The sequence below is a fragment of the Mus caroli genome, unplaced genomic scaffold, assembly GCF_978045245.1.
Source record: "Mus caroli unplaced genomic scaffold, Mus_caroli_1 scaffold_6, whole genome shotgun sequence".
In the NCBI taxonomy this organism is placed as follows: Eukaryota; Metazoa; Chordata; class Mammalia; order Rodentia; family Muridae; genus Mus; species Mus caroli.
The window spans coordinates 89,243,970-89,253,099 of NW_028227261.1; positions in this window are offsets into that span (position 1 = coordinate 89,243,970).

Sequence of the window (9,130 nt, forward strand, 5' to 3'; positions counted from 1 at the left end):
TTCTCAATATTTCAAACAATGCTAATGGGAATCATATATTTTCTCATTAAAAATCAAACCTTTATTGCTTTTAGTGGGAATTGTGTCAACTAAAGTCAGTACTTATTGGAAATAAGTAATTTTATTTTAAAGCAAGAAACTTAATATACATGCTTCTTGAGATATCATCTGTCTTGGAAGAAGAATTTCCCAGGAAAAGGGGTTCATAATAAAAAGATGATAGAGTCCAGAAACAACTTATAACCTGACATTGTGGGCTTGCATCCTCATAATGCCATCCCTAGACAAAGGTTATCATATCCTCTGTGAATGCAGGCATTCAAGTCCTGCCTGAACTTCCTCTGCTACACACCCTTCAAGATGCCCTTCACACTTCTCCCAGGATGATCTTTTGACATATAACACTACATACACAGACATCCTGGTGGAGTAACATTCTCTGATGATTTCCCCATCACTGTTACTATGAGGAAAGCCTATTATTAATAAGAGACTAGACATTAGCACCAATCCTCAGTAGGATATTTTCACAAGCATGGTCTGGGTACCCTATGCTGTTAGCCTGGAGTGACTGTAATCAGTGAGTGCAGTGACCCTGATCCTTGACCAGAACTAAAATTTGTCAATCAAGACTCTTATTTACATGATCCTGATTTCCATTGCTCTTCCTTGAAAGACAAAGACTCCACAGTTGAAAATCATATGCATAAAGGCTCATACTAACTGCTACAAACTAAACACAGGCCAATCTAGATGGTACTCTTATGCATAGTGTATATTCCATTCTTAGAAACTATACACAGAGACGCAATATTTGTAGAAGTAGTTCTTCCAGATGAGAAACCACCCTCAAAGCACATTGCTCAGCGATGGAGGCAATACTTGTCTAATCTGATGTCATTTCATTTTACAGGGTGTCTAATAAAAATATCTTCTTATTCAACCTAGACGGGTCACTTTACTTACTGTTTGCATGTATCAAAGGTATATTATTCTGCTTGAAATACAGTATTTTCATGGTCTGATATTACCCGATTGGCCTTTATCCCTGTATACACTTGGTCTTTTTCCTTTCTGTTTGTGTTTTCAGCTCATGATTCCTTCTTCTCTATTCAGAAGTCCTTTCTCTTATTAACTTACTTTTTAACTTTGATTCATCTTTCCAGTCTCAGTTTTGTCACACCTCCTCCAGGAAGCTCTCATCACTCACATTCTTTCACTGCAGGAGAGATGAAAGGGAAGCTCTGAGCTTTTCACACATCCCGCTTCCCTGTGATGTGTATTTCTCATATTGAATTTCCATCCCCTCAGTAAACATGCATTGCTAAACGAATGTGACATCTTCAGGCAGACACAGAGGTCAACTGCCAGCTTTCTGTCTTGGCTGAAGGACATTTGGGCCATAAAACATCATGTGAGGTTTGAAAACCTCAAGCACCTTGCTTTTTGAGCCTAACAGGGTGAAATTATCTAACATTGAATTGTTTTAGTAATAATTTTAGAAAAATTGGGAATGGGTGGTAAAAGACCTACTTTTAGAGACACTAGCAGACAAATTCTGCCTTCCAAAATGAAAACACAACGAATGAGTTTAATGACAGAAACTTCTAAACAGTGGTACCTATGATACTTAAAGCACCTTTACTACAAATATTTTTCAAGTACAAACTGGGCAGTTATCGGAATAGCAAGCACTGAATAACAGAAAACCATGCATAATGGCTCATACTAACTGCTAAGAAGTAAATAAATACAGGCCCATCGAGTCTGCCCTCTTTTGCAAGGTATTCCATGCCAAGAACTATGAAGGAGGTAACTCACATCAATCAAAGAAGTAGTCCTCTCAGTTGGGATCCTCAAAACATATATTGCTCTTTCTGAAGGAAGTATTTCAGTTATTTTACAACCTGATGGCATTGCTCCTGCCTACAAAGAAAACTGAGAGAATGAGGCCCAGCCCTGCATCCCAGATAGTGATTAGGGCAGTCTTGTCCCGTAATCTCAAGATATGTTGAAGGACATTTTCTGTAATTTCTCTGCGTTTTGGGAATAATCTGAAGCATATTCTCACTTGTGTTTACATTTACTTGGCTATGATCTGTTGTGTTCCTACACTAGCTGTGTGATAGCTTGGCAGCCTCCAGGACCTGCCTCTACCTACTGCTTCCTAAGATAAGAAGAGTTGTGTCAAGTAGGAATGTACCTTCAACTCAAAACCATGTGATCCTGTGACAAAGAAAATGTAGAGCCTATGCTTTCTTGGAGAATCGTTGTTCACTTGTTATAAAGTATCGCCTTTTAACCTCATTTATAAATGTGCATATACTCTTTCATGTAAGATATACATATTTAGCTTAGGAAGCTTCTTCCGTAGTAATTTTCCATGTGGATTTTTCTATTGTCATTAGTGTTAGTTATTCCCACTCCCAATACCCCCTCCTGTACCCTGCCATGCCATTCCCACTTCAGTTAAGCCTTTGTGTTCCAAAGTTGGATTTAAGTCTTGTTCTATAAGATGGAATTGGTCAAACCCCACAGCTGGCTGTCACAGTGGAGAATATAATAGTCTAGCTGAACACAGTAACAAGCTGTCCCCTAAGTTGTTACCTTTATACTCAGAAACTGGAACATTCTTAACATTCATCAGAGAAGTTTCTCTTTAAAATATATGTTAATTGGGGGAGGCAGAAATCCAGCCTGAGTAGGGCCACAAGCCTCTTCCAGTCAGAAAAGCACCGGGGTAGCTAGGGCGCAGGGTCGGCTGACACTCGCCAGCTACCCACAACACCCGCCACAGGATCTTAAGACTTCTGGTGAGTGGAACACAGCTTCTGCTACAATCCAATTGCATGCGGGACCTGAGACTGCATTAGTTAGGGAAGCAGAAAACTGGCCTGAGTAGGGCCACAGGCCTCTTCTGGCCGGACCAGCACCGGGGTAGCTAGAGCGCAGGGTCGGCTGTCACCCGCCAGCTACCCACGACCCCGGCCACAGGATTTTGAGACTGCTGGTGAGTGGAACACAGCTTCTGCTCCAGTCCAATCACGCGGGACCTGAGACTGCTTTGGTTGGGGAGGCAGAAATCCAGCCTGAGTAGGGCCACAAACCTCTCCGGTCAGAAAACCACGGGGGTAGCTAGGGCGCAGGGTCAGCTGACACTCGCCAGCTACCCACAACACCCACCACAGGATCTAAAGACTTCTGGTGAGTGGAACACAGCTTCTGATCCAATCCAATTGCGCGCAGGACCTGAGACTGCATTAGTTAGGGAAGCAGAAAACCAGCCTGAGTAGGACCACAGGCCTCTTCCGGCCGGACCAGCACTGGGGTACCGCCAGCTACCCACGACCCCCTCCACAGGATTTTGAGACTGCTGGTGAGTGGAACACAGCTTCTGCTCCAATCTTTAAACAGTGACAACGACAACAACTAACCCCAAAGATTACCAGATGGCAAAAGGTAAACGTAAGAATCTTACTAACAGAAACCAAGACCACTCACCATCATCAGAACCCAGCACTCCCACTTCCCCCAGTCCAGGGCACCCCAACACACCGGAAAAGCTAGACAAGGATCTAAAAGCATATCTCCTGATGATGGTAGAGGACTTCAAGAAGGACTTTAATAACACACTTAAAGAAATACAAAGGAACACTGGTAAACAGGTAGAAGACAGTAAAGAGGAAGCACAAAAATCCCTTAAAGAATTGCAAGAGAACACAGCTAAAGAGTTACAAATCCTTAAAGAAAAACAGGATAACATAATCAAACAGGTAGAAGTCCTTACAGAAAAACAGGAAAACACATCCAAACAGATGATGGAAATGAACAAAACCATACTAGACCGAAAAAGGGAAGTAGACACAATAAAGAAAACCCAAAATGAGGCAACACTGGGGATAGAAACCCTAGGAAAGAAATCTGGAACCATAGATATGAGCATCAGCAACAGAATACAAGAGATGGAAGAGAGAATCTCAGGTGCAGAAGATTCCATAGAGAACATTGGCACAACAATCAAGGAAAATGTAAAATGCAAAAAGATCCTAACTCAAAACATCCAAGAAATACAGGACACAATGAGAAGACCAAACCTACGGATAATAGGAGTGGATGAGAATGAAGATTTTCAACTCAAAGGACCAGCAAACATCTTCAACAAAATTATAGAAGAAAACTTCCCAAATCTAAAGAAAGAGATGCCCATGAACATACAAGAAGCCTACAGAACTCCAAATAGACTGGACCAGAAAAGAAATACCTCCCGACACATAATAATCAGAACAACAAATGCTGTAAATAAAGATAGAATACTAAAAGCAGTAAGAGAAAAAGGCCAAGTAACATATAAAGGCAAGCCTATCAGAATTACACCAGATTTCTCACCAGAGACTATGAAAGCCAGAAGATCCTGGACGGATGTTATACAGATACTAAAAGAACACAAACTCCAGTCCAGGCTACTATACCCAGCCAAACTCTCAATTAACATAGATGGAGAAACCAAAGTATTCCACGACAAAACCAAATTCACACATTATCTCTCCACGAATCCAGCCCTTCAAAGGATAATAACAGAAAAAAACCAATACAAGGACAGGAACCACGCCCTAGAAACAACAAGAAGGTAATCCCTCAACAAACCTAAAAGAAGACAGCCACAAGAACAGAATGCCAACTTTAACAACAAAAATAACAGGAAACAACAATTACTTTTCCTTAATATCTCTTAATATCAATGGACTCAACTCCCCGATAAAAAGACATAGACTAACAAACTGGCTACACAAACAAGACCCAACATTTTGCTGCTTACAGGAAACTCATCTCAGAGAAAAAGATTGACACTACCTCAGAATGAAAGGCTGGAAAACAATTTTCCAAGCAAATGGTATGAAGAAACAAGCTGGAGTAGCCATTCTAATATCTGATAAGATTGATTTCCAACCCAAAGTCATTAAAAAAGACAGGGAGGGACACTTCATACTCATCAAAGGTAAAATCCTCCAAGAAGAACTATCAATCCTGAATATCTATGCTCCAAATACAAAGGCAGCCACATTCATTAAAGAAACTTTAGTAAATCTCAAAGCACACATTGCACCTCATACAATAATAGTGGGAGACTTCAACACACCACTTTCACCAATGGACAGATCATGGAAACAGAAAATAAACAGGGACACAGTGAAACTAACAGAAATTATGAATCAAATGGATCTGGAAGATATCTACAGAACATTCTATCCTAAAACAAAAGGATATACCTTCTTCTCAGCACCTCATGGTACTTTCTCCAAAATTGACCACATAATTGGTCACAAAACAGGCCTCAACAGATACAAAAATATTGAAATTGTCCCATGCATCCTATCAGATAACCATGGACTAAGGCTGATATTCAATAACAAAATAAATAATAGAAAGCCAACCTTCACGTGGAAACTGAACAACACTCTTCTCAATGATACCTTGGTCAAGGAAGGAATAAAGAAAGAAATTAAGGACTTTTTAGAGTTCAATGAAAATGAAGCCACAACATACCCAAACTTATGGGACGCAATGAAAGCATTTCTAAGAGGAAAACTCATAGCTCTGAGTGCCTCCAAAAGGAAACTAGAGAGAGCACACATTAGCAGCTTGACAACATACCTAAAAGCTCTAGAACAAAAGGAAGCAAATTCACCCAAGAGGAGTAGACAGCAGGAAATAATCAAACTCAGGGGCGAAATCAACCAAGTGGAAACAAGAAGAACTATTCAAAGAATCAACCAATCAAGGAGCTGGTTCTTTGAGAAAATCAACAAGATAGATAAATCCTTAGCCAGACTCACTAGAGGGCACAGGGAAAGCATCCTAATTAACAAAATCAGAAATGAAAAAGGAGACATAACAACAGATCCTGAAGACATCCAAAACACCATCAGATCCTTCTACCAAAGGCTATACTCAACAAAACTGGAGAACCTGGATGAAATGGACAAGTTCCGAGACAGATACCAGGTACCAAAGTTGAATCAAGATCAGGTTAATGATCTAAACAGCCCTATATCCCCCAAAGAAATAGAAGCAGTCATTAATAGTCTCCCAACTAAAAAAAGCCCAGGACCAGATGGGTTTAGTGCAGAGTTCTATCAGACCTTCAAAGAAGATCTAATCCCAGTTCTTCACAAACTATTTCACAAAATAGAAACAGAAGGTACTCTACCCAACTCATTCTATGAAGCCACAATTACTCTGATACCTAAACCACAAAAAGACCCAACAAAGATAGAAAACTTCAGACCAATATCCCTTATGAATATTGATGCAAAAATCCTCAATAAATTTCTTGCTAACCGAATCCAAGAACACATCAAAAGAATCATCCATCCTGACCAAGTAGGTTTCATCCCAGGGATGCAGGGATGGTTCAATATAAGGAAATCCATCAATGTAATCCAGTATATAAACAAACTCAAAGACAAAAACCACAAGGTCATCTCGTTAGATGCGGAAAAAGCATTTGACAAGATCCAACACCCATTCATGATAAAAGTCTTGGAAAGATCAGGAATTTAAGGCCCATACCTAAACATGATAAAAGCAATCTACAGCAAACCAGTAGCCAACATCAAAGTAAATGGTGAGAAGCTTGAAGCAATCCCTCTAAAATCAGGGACTAGACAAGGCTGTCCACTTTCTCCATACCTATTCAACATTGTACTGGAAGTCCTAGCCAGAGCAATTCGACAACAAAAGGAGATCAAAGGGATACAAATTGGAAAAGATGAAGTCAAAATATCACTCTTTGCAGATGATATGATAGTATATATAAGTGACCCTAAAAATTCCACCAGAGAACTCCTAAGCCTGATAAACAGCTTCGGTGAAGTAGCTGGATATAAAATTAACTCAAACAAATCAATGGCCTTTCTCTACACAAAGAATAAACAGGCTGAGAAAGAAATTAGGGAAACAACACCCTTCTCAATAGTCACAAATAATATAAAATATCTTGGCGTGACTCTAACTAAGGAAGTGAAAGATCTGTATAATAAAAACTTCAAGTCTCTGAAGAAAGAAATTCTAGAAGATCTCAGAAGATGGAAAGATCTCCCATGCTCATGGATTGGCAGGATCAACATTGTAAAAATGGCTATCTTGCCAAAAGCAATCTACAGATTCAATGCAATCCCCATCAAAATTCCAAATCAATTCTTCAACGAATTAGAAAGTGCAATCTGCAAATTCATCTGGAATAACAAAAAACCTAGGATAGCAAAAACTCTTCTCAAGGATAAAACAACCTCTGGTGGAATCACCATGCCGGACCTAAAGCTTTACTACAGAGCAATTGTGATAAAAACTGCATGGTACTGGTATAGTGACAGACAAATAGACCAATGGAATAGAATTGAAGACCCAGAAATGAACCCATACACCTACGGTCACTTGATCTTCGACAAGGGAGCTAAAAACATCCAGTGGAAGAAAGACAGCATTTTCAACAAATGGTGCTGGCACAACTGGTTGTTAACATGTAGAAGAATGCGAATCGATCCATTCCTATCTCCTTGTACTAAGGTCAAGTCTAAGTGGATCAAGGAACTTCACATAAAACCAGAGACACTGAAACTTATAGAGGAGATAGTGGAGAAAAACCTTGAAGATATGAGCACAGGGGAAAAATTCTTGAATAGAACAATAATGGCTTGTGCTGTAAGATCGAGAATTGACAATTGGGACCTCATGAAACTGCAAAGCTTCTGCAAGGCTAAAGACACCATCAATAAGACAAAAAAACCACCAACAGATTGGGAAAGGATCTTCACCTATCCTAAATCAGATAAGGGACTAATATCCAATATATATAAAGAACTCAAAAAGGTGGACTCCAGAAAGTCAAATAACCCCATTAAAAAATGGGGCTCAGCACTGAACAAAGAATTCTCACCTGAGGAATACCGAATGGCAGAGAAGCACCTGAAAAAATGTTCAACATCCTTAATCATCAGGGAAATGCAAATCAAAACAACCCTGAGATTCCACCTCACACCAGTCAGAATGGCTAAGATCAAAAATTCAGGTGACAGCAGATGCTGGCGAGGATGTGGAGAAAGAGGAACACTCCTCCATTGTTGGTGGGATTGCAAGCTTGTACAACCACTCTGGAAATCAGTCTGGCGGTTCCTCAGAAAATTGGACATAGTACTACCGGAGGATCCAGCAATACCTCTCCTGGGCATATATCCAGAAGATGTCCCAACCAGTAAGAAGGACACATGCTCCACTATGTTCATAGCAGCCCTATTTATAATAGCCAGAAGCTGGAAAGAACCCAGATGTCCCTCAACAGAGGAATGGATACAGAAATTATGGTACATTTACACAATGGAGTACTACTCAGCTATTAAAAAGAATGAATTTATGAAATTCCTAGCCAAATGGATGGACCTGGAGGGCATCATCTTGAGTGAAGTAACACAATCACAAAAGAACTCACACAATATGTATTCACTGATAAGTGGATATTAGCCCAAAACTTAGGATACCCAAGATATAAGATACAATTTGCTAAACGCATGAAACTCAAGAAGAATGAAGACCAAAGTGTGGACACTGTGCCCCTTCTTAGAATTGGGAACAAAACACCCAGGGAAGGAGTTACAGAGACAAAGTTCGTAGCTGTGATGAAAGGATGGACCATTTAGAGACTGCCGTATCCAGGGATCCATCCCATAATCAGCTTCTAAACGCTGACACCATTGCATACACTAGCAAGATTTTGCTGAAAGGACCCAAATATAGCTTTCTCTTGTGAGGCTATGCCGGGGCCTAGCAAACACAGGAGTGGATGTTCACAGTCAGCTATTGGATGTATCACAGGGCTCCCAATGGAGAAGCTAGAGAAAGTACCCAAGGAGCTAAAGGGATCTGCAACCCTATTGTTGGAACAACATGATGTACTAACCAGAACCCCGGAGCTCTTGTCTCTAGCTGCATATGTATCGAAAGATGGCCTAGTTGGCCATCACTGGAAAGAGAGGCCCATTGGACTTGCAAACTTTATATGCCCCAATATAGGGGAATGCCAGGGCCAAAAGAATGGGAATGGGTGGGTAGGGAAGTGGGGGGCGCTATGGGGGAC